At 42.0% G+C, this 18830-nt stretch overlaps 1 protein-coding gene across 5 annotated transcripts in view; it reads left to right on the top strand.

The window, feature by feature from the left end:
* Positions 1 to 18830, top strand: part of ANK2 (ankyrin 2) — a 677994-nt gene that overhangs the window by 63926 nt on the left and 595238 nt on the right. The window lies entirely within an intron of this gene.

The following is an 18830-nucleotide window of genomic DNA, read 5'->3' as shown; positions in this document are numbered from 1 at the left end:
ATGTTTAATCAAAGTGCTTTTAACATCTCATTGGGAGAAAATTAAACTTGCCAATGATGAGAAAGAAGTGATCATTTGGATTAAATATAAAATAATAACTCCTAGAAGCACTGTTGCAATAGTGAGTTTGTTTAATTGGTTAGGGTTCTAAGAAGGCGCCAAGGGACAGATTTTGGAGGTGAATGCCATGAAATTTTATCTAGAGGGCTAATGGTAACAAATCAACAGGGCATTAGGAACAGACACAATGAAGTGATAATTGACATACTTTCTTTCATCTGTAGACTTTAGATGATTTGGAAGTACTGCCTTTGGGTGGGATAACCTGCAGTATCCAAAAGATAAGTAAATGGGTAGAATTTGTCCTTGTCCCAAAGAAAACAGATTATAGAGCACAAACAGTAAGATAATTGGTCAGCTTTCCTTCAGAAGACTCAAGGCAGAATCATCCAGTTGAACACGTTCACAACTAGGTTCAGATCTAGGTACGCTCATTCTTTGATCAGCAGTAACCGGTGGGAAGAAGATGTCTATGGTATTTGCTGTCATCTTAGCCAGGAGGCTTAAGATCCAGGATCTGGAGCCCCAAGTTTGGACTCTAACTGACTCTGGCTGTTGCTGTGTATCCTCTCTGGGCCTCCCTTTTCTCATCTGTAAAGTGGGGAGAAATATTCTTTACTCTCTGTTATCCTTATATTTTAAATATTTATTTTATTTATTTGAAAGACAGAGTTGCAGAGAGAGGTGGAGACAGAGAGTGGTCTTCCATCTGTTGGATCACTCTCCAGATGGCTGCAATGTCTGCAGCTTAGCTGATCTGAAGCCAGGAGCCAGGAACCAGGAGCCAGGAGCTTCTTCCTGGTTTCCCACATAGGTTCAGGGGCCCAAGGACTTGGGCTGTCATCTGCTCCTTTCCCAGCCACAGGGAGCTGGGTCAGAAGTGGAGCAGACTGGACTCAAACAGGTGCCCATATAGGATGCTTGTGCTGCTGTCCGAGGCTTTAACTTGCTCTGCCACAGCACTGGCCCCCCTTGCTAACTTTGAAAACACTTGCCAGCAGGCTAGTACTGGTGCTAGCTAGGATGAGAGGAGACAGAGAACTTCCTAGGGCCATGTAGAATTGATATTTCACCTGGGCTTTGCGCAACTACTGAGGACTTTTAAAGCTCTTTCTAATTACTGAGTGCAGGGCTATAATGCAAAGTGGTGTACACAAAGCCAGGCAGTGTTAGTCTCCCAAAGGAAAGGACTCTTCCGGTCTCTGGGACTGCCTTTCTCTTTTCACTTTTTGAATATTGGGCAGAATTCTTGGGGGTCTCAGTGGGAGACCAATGAGTGTTTTCATTCACTTTTTGAAACTGTCCTTGAGACTTCTTAAAGCATATTTTATATGAATTATTGCTTTATAGCACTTTATATGGAACCTAGCCATTAAAATCCAGGCTTTTCTCTCCTTCAGCCTGCCTGGGGGAGTTAACACCATTGGTGACTCATCCTGCAAGGCAGCTTCTTGAGAGTTTACAGCCCGGGTATTGAATCTGTACTTTAACTGCATCTGCTGTCTTGCAAACGGAGAGAGATAGAGACAGAGGTCTTCCATCCATTGGTTCACTCCCCAGATGCTTGCAACAGCTGGGGTTGAGCCAGGCCAAACCAGGAGCAGAACTCCATCTTGGTCTCCCATGTGGGTTGCAGGAACCTAAGCACTTGGACCATCCTCTGCTGCCTCCCAGGGTTCCTAAGCCCCAGCAAGAAGCTGGATAAGGCAGCATAGGTGGGACTTGTTCCCCGGCACTCTGAAATGGGATGCATGTCCCATGCCAAGGCCTAACAAGGGACAAACTGTGTCTTAGAGTGACTTGAAGCACTAACTTAAAACAATGGCAATCATAGACATTTCTGTACATAATTCGTTGCCTTTTTTTTCTCTGAAATTGTCTTGCTTCTGTATCTCTTGGGCCACCTACTATTTTTCATGCTTCTTTTGCTTGAAAACTTCCTCTGATCCTCTCAACATGTCCTTTTCCCCTCATCTCCACTAACTGTTTCTCGTGACACATCAGTCTCCTATTTACACCACTCTCCCTTCTCTGAATCATTTTCAAAGGCATTCATTAATTTACTCTCTCTGTGTGTGTGCACGCGTGCGTGTGTGCGTGCACGTGTGTATGAGAGAAGTGGTAGGTACTGTACTGGTCACTGGGGTTTGAGAAGTGAGTTCTGCAGTCCTTTTGTATTTTATTTCTAAAATCCTTATTATATGGATGTGTTTATTTGTGAAAATTGATCAGGCCTTATGGTATGATTTGTTGGTCTTTTATAAGACTCAAAAACTGCAGTTTGGAGATTAGGAAAGGAAAGATAAACATTGATTACAGTGCAGGATGATTGTGATGTTGTATATCCTGATGTGGATCCTCTTGGTCAGTGAGGACTGAGCAAGTGATGCCAAAGTTGAAAGTTAAAAAAAAGTTTACAAAAGTCTTAAAGTTTAAATATTTAAAGACTGGATCCGGCCCTGCATTGTAGCGGGTTAATGCTGTTTAGAGACCCAGCTGCTCCATTTGGGTCTCCCATGTTGGTGGCCAGGGCCCAAGTACTTGGACCACCATCTGTTGCCTTCCCAGCATGCATTAGCGAGAAGCTGGATCAGAAGCAGAGGTGGTGCTGGGACTTGAGCTGCAAGTCTGATTTGGGATGTGGGTGTCCCAAGCAACAACTTAACCTGCTGCCCAACAACGCCTGCCCCAGGGGCTAGAATTTGCAGGAGTGCTCAGGCTCAAAAGGAAGTGAAGTAAGGGGAACTAGTGAGGAATGCTTTGAGGAAGGAAAATTCCTTTCCTTTCTACCCTTCTTGGTTCTCATCTGGGTCCCTGTAAGAAAAGACAGATTAGGGGCTGGCGCTGTGGTGCAGTGGCACAGCAGGTTAAAGCCCTGGCCTGCAGCACGGGCATCCCATATGGGCACTGCTTGGAGTCCTGGCTACTCCTCTTTTGATCCAGCTCTCTGCTGTGGCCTTGGAAAGCAGTAGAAGATGGCCCAAGTCCTTGGGCCCCTGCACCCACATGGGAGACCTGGAAGAAGCTCATGGCTCCTGGCTTCAGGTAGGCTCAGTTCTGGCCATTGTGATTATTTGGGGAGTAAACCAGCAGATGGAAGACCTCTCTCAGTGTCTCTACCTCTCTCTCTATCTCTGTCTTTCAAATGAATGAAATCTTTTAAAAAGAAGGCAGATCAATAAGAGAAAAACATTGCAAATTTATGAAACATAAGGATTATATCCACATGGGAGCCCTCATAAAGAACTGAATCCAAAGAAGCAGTTAGAGGTAGTACAGTTATTTTCATGCATAGAATTGGACAAAGAGTGGTAAAATTATGAAAATGTGACAAGACAGAGGGACTTGGACTGAGGAATCAATGGTGGGAAAGTGACTAGGAAGATGAGGTAGTTTAACAAAGTTGTTTCTTCAGATTTTTTCCAGCCTCAATTTCCCACCCCTAATGGTAAGGTTATTGCTTTCCTTCTGATGTAGAGGGGACATCTTACCTATGAGGATTTTTATCTCCTGCTTTCATGGAGAAAAGAAAAGGTCAGAAGGCCTTTCTGTTATTTTTAAGATGTATTTAGCTACATGGCATATTTTGTGACCTTTCAATACCAACAAATAGATCTTAGCATTCCTCTTATACTGTAATAAAAATAATTGCACTGGGGTAAGTACTTGACCAAGTGGTTAAGATGTCGCTTGGGATGCCCACACCCCTTAACGGAGTTCCTGGCTCCACTTGATTTCTGCTTCCTGCTAATGCACATCCTGGCAGGAAGTAGGATTTCTTAAGTGCTGGAATCCCTGCCACCAATGAGGGAGACCTGGACTGAGTTTCTGGCTACTGGATCAGCTTGGCCATTGATGTTGCAGGTATTTGGGAAGTGAACTAGTGAGTGAGAACCCTTTCTCTGTGTGTGTCAGCTTTCTGTCTCTATGTGTCTATGTCTATGTCTCTATGTGTCTCAGCTACAAAAAATAAATAAGTAAAGCAATTAAAAAGTTGTATATTACATATGTACATTGTGCACAGATATTTGCACATTACATAGGCACCCATCAGGGATGCAGATAAGAAGTTTCAGGAGAAAACCAAGAAAAGAGAGAACGCTGTGAATCCCAGAAGTTTGGTCTTTCCAGAAATCCCTCTCATTCTGTTCAGTAGCTTTCACTTGGGAGGCATCGTTTCATAGAGGCCTCAGTAGCTAGTACTCTTATTAGCTGATCAGCTTAGCCCATCAGGGGCAACACAGTCAAACCAAATTTATATTCTGATATTTTCTATGAGTTACTTCTTTTTAAATTTTTTTAAAAGATTTATTTGTTTGTTTGAAAGGCAGAGGCAGAGACAGAGAAAGGTCTTCCATCCGCTGGTTCACTTCTCAAATGGCTGCAATGGTTGGAGTTGTGCCAATCTGAAACCAGGAGCCAGGAGCTTCTTCTGGGTCTTTCATGTAGGTGCAGGGGCCCAAGGACTTGAGCCATTTTCTACTGCTTTCCCAGGCCATAGCAGAGAGCTGGATCGGAAGAGGAGCAGCTGGGACTAGAACCAGTGCCCATATAAGATGCTGACACTGCAGGATGTGGCTTTACCCACACCACACAGTGCTGGCCCCGTGAGTTACTTCTACAACCTGAAGTGGATTTTGATTTTTCTAACCATGAAGAAAATGAAAATAGCATGAGTGACAAAAATAATTCAAAGAGTGTTGATATAATATATTCTTATTAATTTTGGTCACATCATTTCTATGCGTAGTCGTGTGCCACATAGCATTTTGGTCAAGGCTAGACCACTTATAAGACTATATGGTCTGATGGCATCATAGCCATCTTAGATGGTGTAAGTGATCTATGTGATGTTCAAACAGTAAGAAAATTGCCTAGTAATACATTTCTCAGGACATGTCCCTGTAAGTTAAGCTTTACATGGCTATATAGTCTTTGTTTTGAGAGTGCTGCTGAACAGTGCCCCAAACTAGTTGGGAGTGTTGCTGTAGAACCTCCAAACTGGGTCCACTCACCTGATGTGCAGAAAGCCAATCACTGACATTGGGGTGGTGAAAGAGAATAGGTATTTATTGCAAAGCACAGAGCAAGGAACTGGGCAGCTATTGCTTAATTCCCGGGCCCCCTGGGGAGTTAGGGATGAAGGTTCTTACAGATTAAAACTGGGGCTGAGAGGTATATGATATGCTTGTATCCAAGTTCCTGGTTGGTCAGTGGTGCTTGTGGCCTTCCTTTGATTGGTCAGTGATGCCTTGCTCTTTAGGGAATTCATGATGGCCAGGTGGGCTCCAGTTGGTCTGGGGCTTACGTGAAGGTGGTAGTTATGTTCTGCCCAGACCTGGAATTCTCCTAAAAAACCTTCCGGACAATGCTGTCCTTGACTCCTTGAGTGTAGTGATTAGAACTTGTAAGGCCGGCTGTATCACTCCCTCCAGTCAGTGAATTCCTTTTGATAAAGGAGAAAGGACAGGCAAGGACACCTTGGGCTAAGGGAGACAGACAAGAGGCTGGGTCCTACTTTTTCATTGTAACAGTTCCCTTTCAAGAAGCAAGCTATAGCTGACAAGTAATATGCAAATATAAGGCTCTAGTGAACAAAATGACATTGTGAGGAACTGGCTCACCAAGTACACTTTTAAAACATTATTTATTTTCATTTTATTTGAAAAGCAGACAGAGACAGAGAGCTCCAATCTACAGTTTTACTCCTTAAGTGCCTGCAACAGCCAGTGTTGGATTAGGTCAAAGTCAGGAGCCTAGAACTCAATCCAGGACTCCCTTGTGGGTGGCAGTGATCCAAATACTTGAGACATTACCTGCAGCCTCCAAGGGTGTGCAGTATCAGGAAGCTGGAATTGAAGCAGAACCAAGACTCAAACCTAGACACTCCAGTATGGGGCACAGGCATCTCAATCAGTGTTTTATCCACTGTACCAAAAGCCTGCCTCCACCAAGTACAGTTTTTAAAAGCCTTGCTAATGAAAATGTTGCAAAAATTGAAAGTGGTCTAAATAATATATCTGTAATCTCATATTTGAGATATAACCAAGTATATTTCCATTTATTTCATATTATTTATTAAATCACATAGGTAGATATTCCATTTATTCTACTCAATATTATGTTTCCATCCATATCCTTTGGATACTTCATTTTTATTGGCAATAGTGTAGGATTGCATAGTAATTTATTTGACTACTACCTCAACTTTATTTCATAAAATTATTCTAATAAAAATATAGTGAGATCAAGATTAGTGTTGTTTTTTGTTTTATAGAGATTTCTACTAAAATGTGTAAGCAAATTTATTTATTGGCAATATTCTTTTTTTTAAAAGATTTATTTATTTATTTGAAAGTCAGAGTTACACAGAGAGAGGAGAAGCAGAGAGAGAGAGAGAGGTCTTGTATCTGCTGGTTCACTCCCCAGTTAGCTGCAACGGAACTGCGCTGATACGAAGCCAGGAGCCAGGAACTTCTTCCAGGTCTCCCACATGGGTGCAGGGGCCCAAGGACTTGGGCCATCTTCTTACTACTTTCCCAGTTCATAGCAGAGAGCTGGATTGGAAGTGGAGCAGCCGGGTCTCGAACCGGCGTCCATATGGGATGCTGGCACTTTAGGCCAGGTGTTAACCCACTGCGCCACAGCGCCGGCCCTGGCAATATACTTTGATGTTAGATATTGAAATGATATTTCTTGTTATCTAATACATGTATCTATTGCTTAAATTCACACAACAGTTTTTCCTTTTTTTAAATTTTCATTTAGTCCTGAGTCAACTGTCTGAGACATTTACTTTTCTAGTTGTAGGTGTTCAAATGTTAACAATGCATATAATAGCAAACATTTATTTATTGAACTCTATGTGTCAAGAAGCCTTAGGTGCCCCAGTGGAAAGAACAGGTCATCAAAGAAGGAGGTACCTTTCTCTGAAGGGAGGAGAGAACCTCCACTTTGACTATGACCTTGTCTAAACAAGATAAGAGTCGGAGAACTCAGAGGGCTTCCATAGCCTTGGAAACTCATGACTGGAGCATAGGGAGATTACTGATGCCATAGACAGGAGTGTCAATTGGTAAAGTCAACAACAGGAGTCACTGTGCACTTACTCCTCATGTAGGATCTCTATCCTTAATGTGCTGTACATTGAGATTTAATGCTATAACGAGTACTCAAACAATATATTTCACTTTGTGTTTCTATGGGGGTGCAAACTGTTGAAATCCTTACTTAATGCATACTAAACTGATCCTCTGTAAAAAAAAAAAAAAAAAAAGAAATTATCAATTCCCAACTTGACTCTCACTGGGATTAAACATGACAATAGGTCTGCTCTGATTTCATCATCATTAAAAAAAAATCATCTATTATTTTTCACTTTATGTTTCTATGTGGGAGCAAACTGTTGAAATCCATACTTGATGTATACTAAGCTGATCTTCTGTATATTAAGATAATCGAAAATGAATCTTGATGTGAATGGAAGGGGAGAGGGAGTGGGAAAGGGGAGGGTTGTGGGTGGGAGGGACGGTATGGGGGGGAAGCCATTGTAATCCATAAGCTGTACTTTGGAAATTTATATGCATTAAATAAAAGTTTAAAAAAAAAAAAAGAAGCCTTAGGTGCTATGGGAAATTATAGAAGTGAATAAGATGGGGCCTTTGTCCTCAGAAAGATTATAATTACAATTTAATGATGCAAAAACAAGACAAAGTCCTGAGTTGATGACATGAGACCGTGAAGAACCCTTTTGGTGGCTGTCACCAGCCTGCCTCTTTTCTGTGGTTGCTGGAATGTCATAGCCCAGCTCGCATATGATATGAGGAAAAGCACACTAGATTCTGTTTTCCACAGTTTCAGGAGCAACTACCTGCTACCTTTGCTGCTGTCTGGCTGCCCTTGCTACCTACCTATCTGGGTGTCTTCAGGAAGTCCCAGTCCCAGACAATCTCGGCCAACTTTTGTAAATCGAGATGATAAGTCTTTTAGCAACCTTTCAAGATTGTGGTAAAAAAGGAATCAGTTATATATTTGAAAATGCTTTCAAAGGACAAGTGGTTTGACACATACATTAGTTAAATTCTGTCAGTACTCTGGTAACTCTACTATTGCTAACTCCAAATCCTGAAAAATGATTTCTAATCAACTGATATGAACAAATATACAAGATCTGTTTATGCTAAGGGTTGGGAGATGGGGCTAAATAAAACACATAGTGCTTCCCCTTCAGGGTTTCATCAAGTCTAGCTCCTCTGAAACAGGTAGGTTTCAGCTTGCAATCACTGTGTCATGGAACCAGTTTTGGAGAATAGACATGAGCCTACAGCAGGATTGCTAGCTAGATTATTTGTGTTTGTGTTTAGTGATTGGGGTGGATGGTGGGAGTGGCTCTCAGATAATCACCCAGCACACCATTGATGGGAATTGCATTTCTTTGATTTCTTATATGAGGGAAATTCGATTATAACTTCTGACTTTTTAACACCATTCTTTTTAGGTAGCACTAATATATTTTTTAAGATTTATTTATTTATTTGAAAGTCAGAGTTATACAGAGAGAGGAGAGGCAGAGAGAGAGAAGAGAGAGAGAGAGAGTAGGTAGCACTAATATTTACCATTCATTTCTGATTTGCTGATCTGGCCTTAATTACCTGTTTTTTTTTTTTCTTTTTAAAGATTTTTTTTTTATTTACTTGAAAGACAGAGTTATGGAGAGAGGAAGAGAGACAGAGAGAGGGAGGAGAGGAAAAGAAAGAGCTATCTTCCACTTGCTGGTTTATTCCCTAAATGGTTGCAATGACCGGGACTGGGCCAGGCAGAAGCTAGGGGCCTGGAACTTCTTCCAGGTCTACCATATGGGTTCAGGGGCCCAAGGACTTGGGCCATCTTCTACTGCTTTTATAGGCATAGCAGAGAGCTGGATCGGAAGAAGAGCAACCAGGTCTCAAACTGGTGCCATATGGGATGCAGGCACTGCAAATGGCAGCTTAATCTGCTATGCCACAATGCCAGCTTCTAATTACCTGTTCTTTATATCATATTGGACCTCTAAGGAAATCTGATTTGCACCAAAGCAGTTAGCAATTGAAGTCTGCTCCCCTGCAAGTTCACTGTATCATCATCAAATTTGCCTGGTTCTCATTTCTATTCACCAATGTTTTCTTCCGGCACGGTAGAGCCATTCTCTTGCTGAAGTCGGTTCCTGGTATATTCTTGATAGCAATGTCCATCTTATAAATGTGGACTACATGATTTTAAAGATAATTCTGCTTTTATCACAGTCACCTTTTTCTTATTGATAATGAAGAACAATAGGATGGAGATTTATCATTTGCTTATATAACAATCTCAGTTTAAATGTATGAGAGAAATTCTCAGATTTTACTACTGGTTTAGGGCTTTCTTTAAATCCTTGGATATGGAGTACTCAAAGTGGTTATTTTATGTAAACATTTGTCCTGTTTAGTAAACTAAATTATTTACTATTTTAATTCTCAGACCTGGTCAGAGTGATTTTCGCAGTCTGATTCTTGCCCTCCCCTGAACACAGTCCTGCAGTAGGGGGAAGTAAGCTGCTTGTGATAGAGCCTGGCGTTCCGTTTTCCCAGAACCGGCAGGGCATCTTTCAAGGTTTCTTTTCTCCTAGGAACTGGTCCGGAAGACGCCGCCGTTGCTCTCTCAGGGCCCCTCTCTGCGGCACCAAGGCATTAGACTGCAGGGAAGACTCTGCAGCTGGCAAGCCCATTAGTTTCAGCGAGGCTGACAGGAAACGAATTTGCTTGTATATCTCCACTCAAGGCCAATGCCATTAAGATCTGCAAAACAGCAATATCCCAGACTAAAAAGATTTTTAAATACTGTTGCTGGTGTAACCAATAAGACACTTTCATTTCCATTTAGACCAAGGGTTGGGAACTTCAGTAATGGAGGCACAGTAGTTAAGAAAGTAAGCAATCATAGTGATGAAAGAAAGAAGGGAATCTAAATATTGAGCTAGCTGTAAAATAGTTGATTCTATACAGCATAATAATATTACTATATAGTGTAATTCATAGACAGCATTAATATATATTCATATATAGCATTAATATATAGAATAACATAATTGTATAATGTATTACTCTTTTCTTTTAAAAATACTTATTTTTAAATGCTGGATGTGCAGCAAACTTTTTAATTTAATTTAACTTTTTAAAAGATTTATTTTATGTATTTGAAAGTCAGAATTACAGAGAGAGAGGGAGAGACAGAGATCTTCCATCTGGTTTATTCCTGAAATGGTCACAAGAGCCGGGACAGGGCCAGGCTGAAGCCAGGAGCCCGGAGCTTCTTCTGGGTCTCCCACATAGGTGCTGGGGCCCAAGCACTCGGCTAGATCAGAAGTGGACCAGCCGGGACTTGAACTGGCACCCATACTGCATACCAATGCTGCAGACAGCTTAACACACTATGCCTACGCCACAGTGCCAGCCTCTAAAATATTTATCTGAAAGGCAGAGTGATGGAAGGAGGGAAAGATAGGAGCAGAGAGAGAGAGAGAGAGAGAGAGAGAGAGAGAGAGAAATATCTCCTCATCTGGTTTACTCCCCAAATGCCCAAAACATCTACTGGTGAGTCAGGTTGAAGCCAGAAGCCAGGATTCCATCTGGGTTTCCCACAGGGTAGCAGGAACCCCAGTACTTGGGCTATTATCTGCTGCCTCCTAGATGCATTAGCAGGAAACTGCATCCGAAGTGGAGTGGCTGGGGTGGAATCCTGGGCACTTAGATATGGGATGTCAGAATCTCAAGTGGTTGCTTAACCCCTTGTACCACAGTGCTTATCCCTGTTTATTATAGTTTAATAACCTTCAGTTAAATTTTCAAAAAATTTTTCAAAATGCTATTTGGTAGTAATGCCACAAAAGATTGCATTGACATTTAAAAAAATTTCTCTGCATAAACCTATTTGCATAGGACAGAGAGTAAATACTACAGAAGAGCATAGTATGGGGAAAGAAGACTTGCCATATGAAATTTCTAACTTCTATTTCCATTAAAAGTAGAGCTAAGAGTGTAGTCATAACACAATGTTATATATTTTGTCAGGAGTAAAGAAAAAGGCAAATTGTCTGTAATACAAAAGTAAGCTCATATTCTTCATCATTTTAAGCTTGATTTAAAAACTTTGAGTAATTACTAGGAAAGATACTGTCAACCAATTGTAAATCATGACCCTATTTGGATCCTAATTTTCAAAAAATTATAAAAAGGAAAAGAAGTAGATTCTTTATATTTCTTCTTCCAGATAAGTTACATAATTACATTCATTTTGAAAATATCCAGCAAACTGTATATTTGTACATATGACAAAAAATTTATAAGTATTTGTGATGCAAGAAATGTAATTTAAACAGTCACTGGATATTTGATATTAAGTAGTTTTCAATTCCTTTTTAAAAATATCTACTTATTTGAAAGAATTACAGAGACAGAGAGGCCCTCCATCCATTGGTTCACTCCCCAGATGGCTGCAACAGCTAGGGCTGAGCTGGGCTGAAGTCAGAAGCTTCATCCAGGTCTCCCATGTGGGTGGAAGGGGCCCAAACACTTGGGCCATTTTCTGCTGTTTTTCCCAAGCTATTAGGAGGGAGCTGGATTGGAAATGAGTTGTAGGAACATCAGCTAGTGCCCATATGGATGCCGGCATTGCAGGCGATGGCTTTGCCCACTATGCCACAATGCTAGCCTCTAATTGTTAATTCTTAAAATGTGATGTTCATTTTGGTTATATTTTTAAAAATCCTTTATTTCAAAGATACTATTTTGAAATATCTATGATTAAATCTAGAATTTCCTTCCATATAATCTAATGTGTGCTTCTTGGAAGGGAATGGGAATAGAAGTGAAACATAATTGACTGTGGGTTGGTAATTGTTACAGCAAAGTGATGGGTCCATTTGCAGTCAAATACAAAAAGCTATAAAAATAATAGTGGCCAGCGCTGTGGCTCAATAGGCTAATCCTCCGCCTAGCGGCGCCGGCACACCGGGTTCTAGTCCCGGTTGCCCCTCTTCCAGGCCAGCTCTCTGCTGTGGCCCGGGAGTACAGTGGAGGATGGCCCAAGTGCTTGGGCCCTGCAGCCCATGGGAGACCAGGACAAGCACCTGGCTCCTGGTTCCTGCCTTCGGATAGGCGCGGTGCGCTGGCCGCAGCGTGCCGGCCGCGGCGGCCATTGGAGGGTGAACCAATGGCAAAAGGAAGACCTTTCTCTCTCTCTTTCTCTCTCACTGTCCACTCTGCCTGTAAAAAAAAATAATAGTATTGAAGTCAAATAGTGATTATCCTTGTGCCAAGTTCTATTTAAGGCCTATATATATATATTTTTTAAAGATTTTATTTTTATTTATTTGAGAGGTAGAGTTACAGACAGTGAGAGGGAGAGACAGAGAGAAAGATCTTCCTTCCGTTGGTTCACTCCCCAAATGGCCGCAACAGCCAGAGCTGCGCTGATCCGAAGCCAGGAGCCAGGAACTTCTTCCTCATCTCCCATGCAGGTGCAGGGGCCCACACAATTGGGCTGTCTTCTACTGCTTTCCCAGGCCATTGCAGAGAGCTGGATTGGAAGAGGAGCAGTCGGGACTAGAACCGGCGTCCATATGGGATGCTGGTGCCAGAGGCGGAGGATTAACCTACTGTGCCATGGCACCGGCCCCATCCTTTATATATATTCACTTATTCAATCCTTACTATACCCTTGTGAGAAATATGTTATTACTATCCTCATTTTGCAGGGGAAAAAGCTAAGTTAAATATCTTGTCTGGGTCACAGAACTAACAAGTTGGTTGAATCACATGGGTTCATGTGAGCACATGTGAATTTACCTCTCAGCTTGAGAAATAAAACACACACACATACAATCTATTTAACATAATTAAGGACCACCTATTTATTGAGTTGAATCATATGAGATTCTATGTGTAGGCCAGAAATGACTGAACACTGTCACATGGCTTAACTCAATTATCTCTTCCCAATTGCATTCTCTCCCCAACCCCTAGGAAACAACTGTTATCATTCTCATACATTCATTTTTTTTAAAGATTTATTTATTTATTTGAAAGTCAGAGTTAAACAGAGAGAGAAGGAGACACACACACACACACACACACACACAGGTCTTCCATCCACTGGTTCACTCCCCAATGGGCCGCAATGGCCAGTACTGTGCCGGTTTGAAGCCAGGAACCAGGAGCTTCTTTCTGGTCTCCCATGTGGGTGCAGGGGCCCAAGCATATGGGCCATCTTCCACTGCTTTCCCAGGCCATAGCACAGAGCTGGATTGGAAGTGAAGCAGCCGGGACTTGAACTAGCGCCCATATAGGATGCTGGCACTGCAGGCAGCGGCTCCACCCCCTATGCCACAGTGCTGGCCCTCACATAGAGCCTTTAATATTTAAAATCGGCTACAAAGAAAATCAATTCTGTTTTTGAGATATTCTGTAAAATATAATGTTGACCAAAACATTTTGACCCAGAAGATTCATTCTTCCCTGTGTATAAAAATATATGGGAAGGGCAGACATTTGGTGCGGTGGTCGATACCTGTTAGGATGTCTGTGTTACATGTTAGAGTTCTTGGCCGGCGCCGTGGCTCACTAGGCTAATCCTCCGCCTTGCGGCGCCGGCACACCGGGTTCTAGTCCCGGTCGGGGCGCCGGATTCTGTCCCGGTTGCCCCTCTTCCAGGCCAGCTCTCTGCTGTGGCCAGGGAGGGCAGTGGAGGATGGCCCAGGTGCTTGGGCCCTGCACCCCATGGGAGACCAGGAGAAGTACCTGGCTCCTGCCATCGGATCAGCGCGGTGCGCCGGCCGCAGCGGCCATTGGAGGGTGAACCAACGGCAAAGGAAGACCTTTCTCTCTGTCTCTCTCTCTCTCACTGTCCACTCTGCCTGTCAAAAAAAAAAAAAAAAAAAAAAACAAACAAACAAACAAACAAAAAAAACCATGTTAGAGTTCTTGGGTTTGATACCTGAATCTGGCTTCCTGCTAATGAAGACCCTGGGAAGAAGTGGTGATGGCTCAAGTAATTGGGTTCCTGCCACCCACATGGGAGACCTGGATTGGATGTTCAGCTTCCAACTTCTGTTCCATCCCTAATCCTCTATTTCGGGCATTTGTGAGTGAGCTAGCAGACAAGTGTGCTCTCTATATGTGTCACTTTGTGTTTCTCTGCCTCTCAAATAAATAAATAAAAATTTCAAAAGTCTATTCGGCAATATGAAGTGTGGTCGATCTCCCAGCATTTTTGTGCATAAATAAAGATTTAGGAGGGAACTGCTTATTGTGTCAAGTTGCCACTAGAATTTTTTTAATTTAAAAATTTATTTGAAAGGCAAAGAGAGAGAGACAGAGAGAGAGAGAGAAAGAGAGATAGCTCATCTGTAGCCCCACCTCCCAAATGGCTACAACAGCCATGGCCAGGCCAGGCCAGGCCAAAGCCAGGAGTCCAGAACTCAATCCAGGTCTCTCACGTGGGTGAAAGGAAGCCAAATACTGAGTCCTAACTTGCTGCCTCCCAGGGTGCAGATTAGCAGGCATGCTAGAGCTGGAAGCAGAGCTGGCATTTGAACCCAGGTATTCTGGTATGAGATGCAGTTGTCCAAGTGGCATCTTAACTGCTGCACCAAATGCCTGCCCCTTCCCTTTGAAGTTTTAATGTCTTTGGCTATCTGTGAGAAATAATATAAAATCAAATATCTTCACTCACACTATCCAAGTCACATACATATCTTGCAAATTATTTCAGTTTAGACTGATAAGTGCTCTTTTAACTTTAAGTTTTGCCAAACGTGCAATGCAAAATTAAAGTAAGATAAAAAAAATAGCTGCTATCAAAGTTCTTCACATGGGAAGAACTCAATCAGCTGTTCAAACTTACCTTCGGCTGCTCTCCTTGATGAACTCTCTATTTTGGATTGCTTGTTCCTGAGGATGTTACATTAGGTCTGTTTGGTTGCAAGAAAATCACTTGGATAATCTTTTTTTTTTTTTTAAAGATTCATTTATTTATTTGAAAGCTACAGTTGGGGAGAAAGAGAGAAAGAGAAAGAAAGAGAGAAAGAGAGAGAGAGAGAGAGACTGACCTTTTACCTGCTGGTTCTCTCCCCAAATGGCTGCAATGGCTGAACGGGGCCAGATTGAAGCCAGGAGCCAGGAGCTTCTTCCAGGTCTCCCATGTACGTGCAAGGGCTCAAGCACTTGAGCCATCTTCTGCTGCTTTCCTAGGTGCATTAGCATGAAGTGGAGCAGCCAGGACTTGAATTGGCACCCATAAGGGATGCCTGTGCTGCTGGCGAAGGTTTAGCTCACTACGCCATTACACCAGCCCCACATTGCAGCATTATCTAAGAAATACAGGGCTTGAAGGATATGGAAGATTTCTTAAAACACCTGTAGCTCTATTTGAAGAAAAATTGTGTTGAGAAGGGTTAAATTTACTCTATGTAGTTTCAGAAGGCAGAAGTTATATTATCAGGTGTAAGCTATAGGAAACAAATTTCTTCTTAAAATGAGCTTTCCAACACTTGAAGGTGATTTAGAGTAGAACTGTATACCTTGCGAAGCAGGGAAGACCAAGTGTTTAAGCAGAGGCCATTTAGCCACCTGTCTGGAATGTTGTAGAAGGGATTCCCACACTAGATGAGGATTGGTCAAATGACCTCAAGGTGTTCTTGAATCTAAAGGAACATGTGAAAATGTAGATTTTTTTTTTTAAAGATTTATTTGAAAGTCGGAGTTGCAGCACGGGGTGAGGTAGGGTGGGGGTGAAGAGGAGGGAGATCTTCTATCCACTGGTTCTTTCCCTAGATGGCCACCAGGCTAAAGCCAGGAGCCTGGAACACCACCTGGGTCTCCCACATAGGTGTCAGAGATCCAAGCACTTGGCCATCCTCCTTACTGCTTTTCCAGGCACATTAGTGGGGAGCTGGAATGGAGGTGGAGCAGCTGGAACTCCAACTGGGTTGTTGGCATTGCAAGCTGCGGCTTAATCCCTGTGCCACATCAGCCCCCTGAAACTGTAGATTTTTGAAGGTGGACATTTATGTGGTTACACATTATAAAAATATTGGACTTTGTTCTGTGAGCTTCTGAGGAACCAAAAGCAGAGGTGTTGGAAAACCAAAGTGGTAGGAAAGAAAAGCTCTTATTCTAGAGCTACCTTGGTTAGATAAGAGAACTGAAAATATTAGAATCTACTTAGAATTTCCTCATACCTTAATATTCATAAATAACAGAAGCAGAGGGAATATTTATATATTTTTTCCTTTGTTCTTTTTTTTTTAAAGATTTAATTTATTTGAAAGTCAGAGTTACATACAGAGAGAAGGAGAGGCAGAGAGAGAGAGAGAGAGAGAGAGGTCTTCCATTTGTTGGTTCACTCCCCAGTTGGCTGCAACAGCCAGAGCTGCGCCTATCTGAAGTCAGGAGCCAGGAGCTCCTTCTGGGTCTCCCACGCAGGTGAAGAGCCCCAGGGACTTTGACCATCTTCCACTGCTTTCCCAGGCCATAGCAGAGAGCTGGATCAGAAGTGGAGCAGCCAGGATTCGAACTGGTGCCCATATGGGATGCTGACACTGCAGGTGGCGGCTTTACCTGCTATGCCACAGCGCCAGCTCCTTGTTTTTGTTCTTTAAAAGACAAACTTATAATAATGCTATAGATATGCTGTGTAATTATTAGATGTTGGTAAACATTTTTAGAGAACACAAATCACTTTTTATCTTGTTCTTCAGCATGTATAGTTTCTTTTTTAGTAGGCAATATTGTAAATTTTGCACCAGGGCAGGATATCAGAATTGTACCTGATAGTAACTAAGCATTTTAAGGATTTGAAAGCATCCCAATGTCCAAATTGCATTGCCATAGAATTTTAATTTTTTAACATTAAAAAAAGATTGATAAGTCTACATTGTTCAACACTGTTGATAACTATAAAATGACTAAGAAAGGCTGGTTAACATCAGGTATTTGATATTTACTGAGGGTTTCACAGAAACAAATGATTTATGTTAACTACAGCAGAAAAAATGTTGAGCTGATACAAGGTAAGTATTAAGAAACTGATTTAAGGGGTCGGCACTGTGGCGCAGGGGTTAAAGCCCTGGCCTGCAGCACTACAATCCCATATGGGTGCTGTTTCAAGTCCTGGCTGCTCTGCTTCCAATCTAGCTCCCTGCTAATGTGCCTGGGAAAGCAGAGGAGGATGGCCCAAGTGCTTGGGTCCCTGTACCCACATGGGAGAGCTGGAAGAAACTCCTGGCTTTGGATCAGCTCAGCTCTGGCTATTTGGGGAATGAACCAGCAGATGAAAGACTCTCTCTCTCCCTTTCTCAGATACTCTGTATTTCAAATAAATAAAATAAATGTTAAAAAAAGAAACTGATTTGAACTGATACAAGATATATGAGAGACATAGACATGCTTCACCTTGTATTGTTTTCTGCTTCCCCTGCTTGGTTGATCTGTTATTATTTTAGAAACAAGGAAAAATGGGCCAACCCATTGGACTAGAGGGTAAAGTGCCTGTGATGCTGGCATCCCATATGGGTGCTGGTTTCGATCTATCTCCCTACTAATGGCTTGGGAAAAGCAACAAAAGATGGCACAAGTATCTAGGCCCCTGCCACTCACATGGGGGACCTGGGTGAAGCTCCTGGCTCCTGGCTTCTGGCTTCGGACTGGCCCTGCCCTGACCATAGCAGCCATCTGGGGAATGAACCAGCAGATGAAGGATCTCTCTCTTCCTTTCTCTCTCTCTCTGTGTCTCTCCCTCTTTCTCTGTAACTCTCACTTTCAAGTAAACAAATAAATCTTTAAAAAAATGGAAAGTTTCTTCTAAAATGAAATGACGTAGATAAAATGGAAAGCTTTGTCCTGATGCAAAAAGAAGATATGAATTTTATTTGCATGGCATGCTATTTCTTTTGTTTTATTTTAAAATTGATAAATGCTTATAATAGATTGTTTTGGAAAAGATTGCACTATTTTCAGACCTTCCATCTGCTACCTCTAAGTCAGATTTCTTTTTTCTTTTTTGGAAAATATGAGCTTGTACTTTTTTTATCCAAAATTTTGAAATGAAACCACAAGAATATGGTTTACCTTAGGGATAACTTCATCTTATACTGGTAAAAACTTAAAGGTATTTGAAAATGCAAAAATAATTTCCAATTAAATTTTTTACCTTGTTTTAAAGATTTATTTATTTGAAATGCAATGTAATAAAGAGAGGGCATCATAGAGAGGGATAGAGAGATCAAGAATGATCGATCTTCCATTTGGTTCACTTCCCCAGGTATCTGCTGTAGTCAGTGCTGGATCAGATTGAAGTCAGGAGCCCCCTGAATTCCATCCAGTTGCCCCACATGGGTGGCAGGGGCCCAAGGACTTGAATCATCAGCTGCTGCCTCCCAGGATACATTGACAGGAAAGTGGATAGAAAGCAGAGTACCTGGAAATTAAACTGGCACTTTGCTATAGGATGTGGACATCTCCAGGTGCAGGTTAACTTGCTACACCACAATACCTGCTCCTAACTCTGAAGTGTTTCTATGATAAAAGTGAATTTCACTTTAAGACATTTATAAAAGGTCATAAAAATCCTTTGGAAAATGTTCATGCAGTTAATAGTTTATTTGCACATGCTTCTAACTTGGGTACATTATCCAATCAGTTGATGTGTATTAAGGTTTTATTTATGTGGCAGCATTGTGGTGTAGCAGGTTAAGC

Source organism: Oryctolagus cuniculus, chromosome 8 (genome assembly GCF_964237555.1).
Source record: "Oryctolagus cuniculus chromosome 8, mOryCun1.1, whole genome shotgun sequence".
Taxonomy (NCBI): Eukaryota; Metazoa; Chordata; class Mammalia; order Lagomorpha; family Leporidae; genus Oryctolagus; species Oryctolagus cuniculus.
Note: the sequence above shows the minus strand (reverse complement) of the source record. Positions and strands in the feature narration are given on the sequence as shown.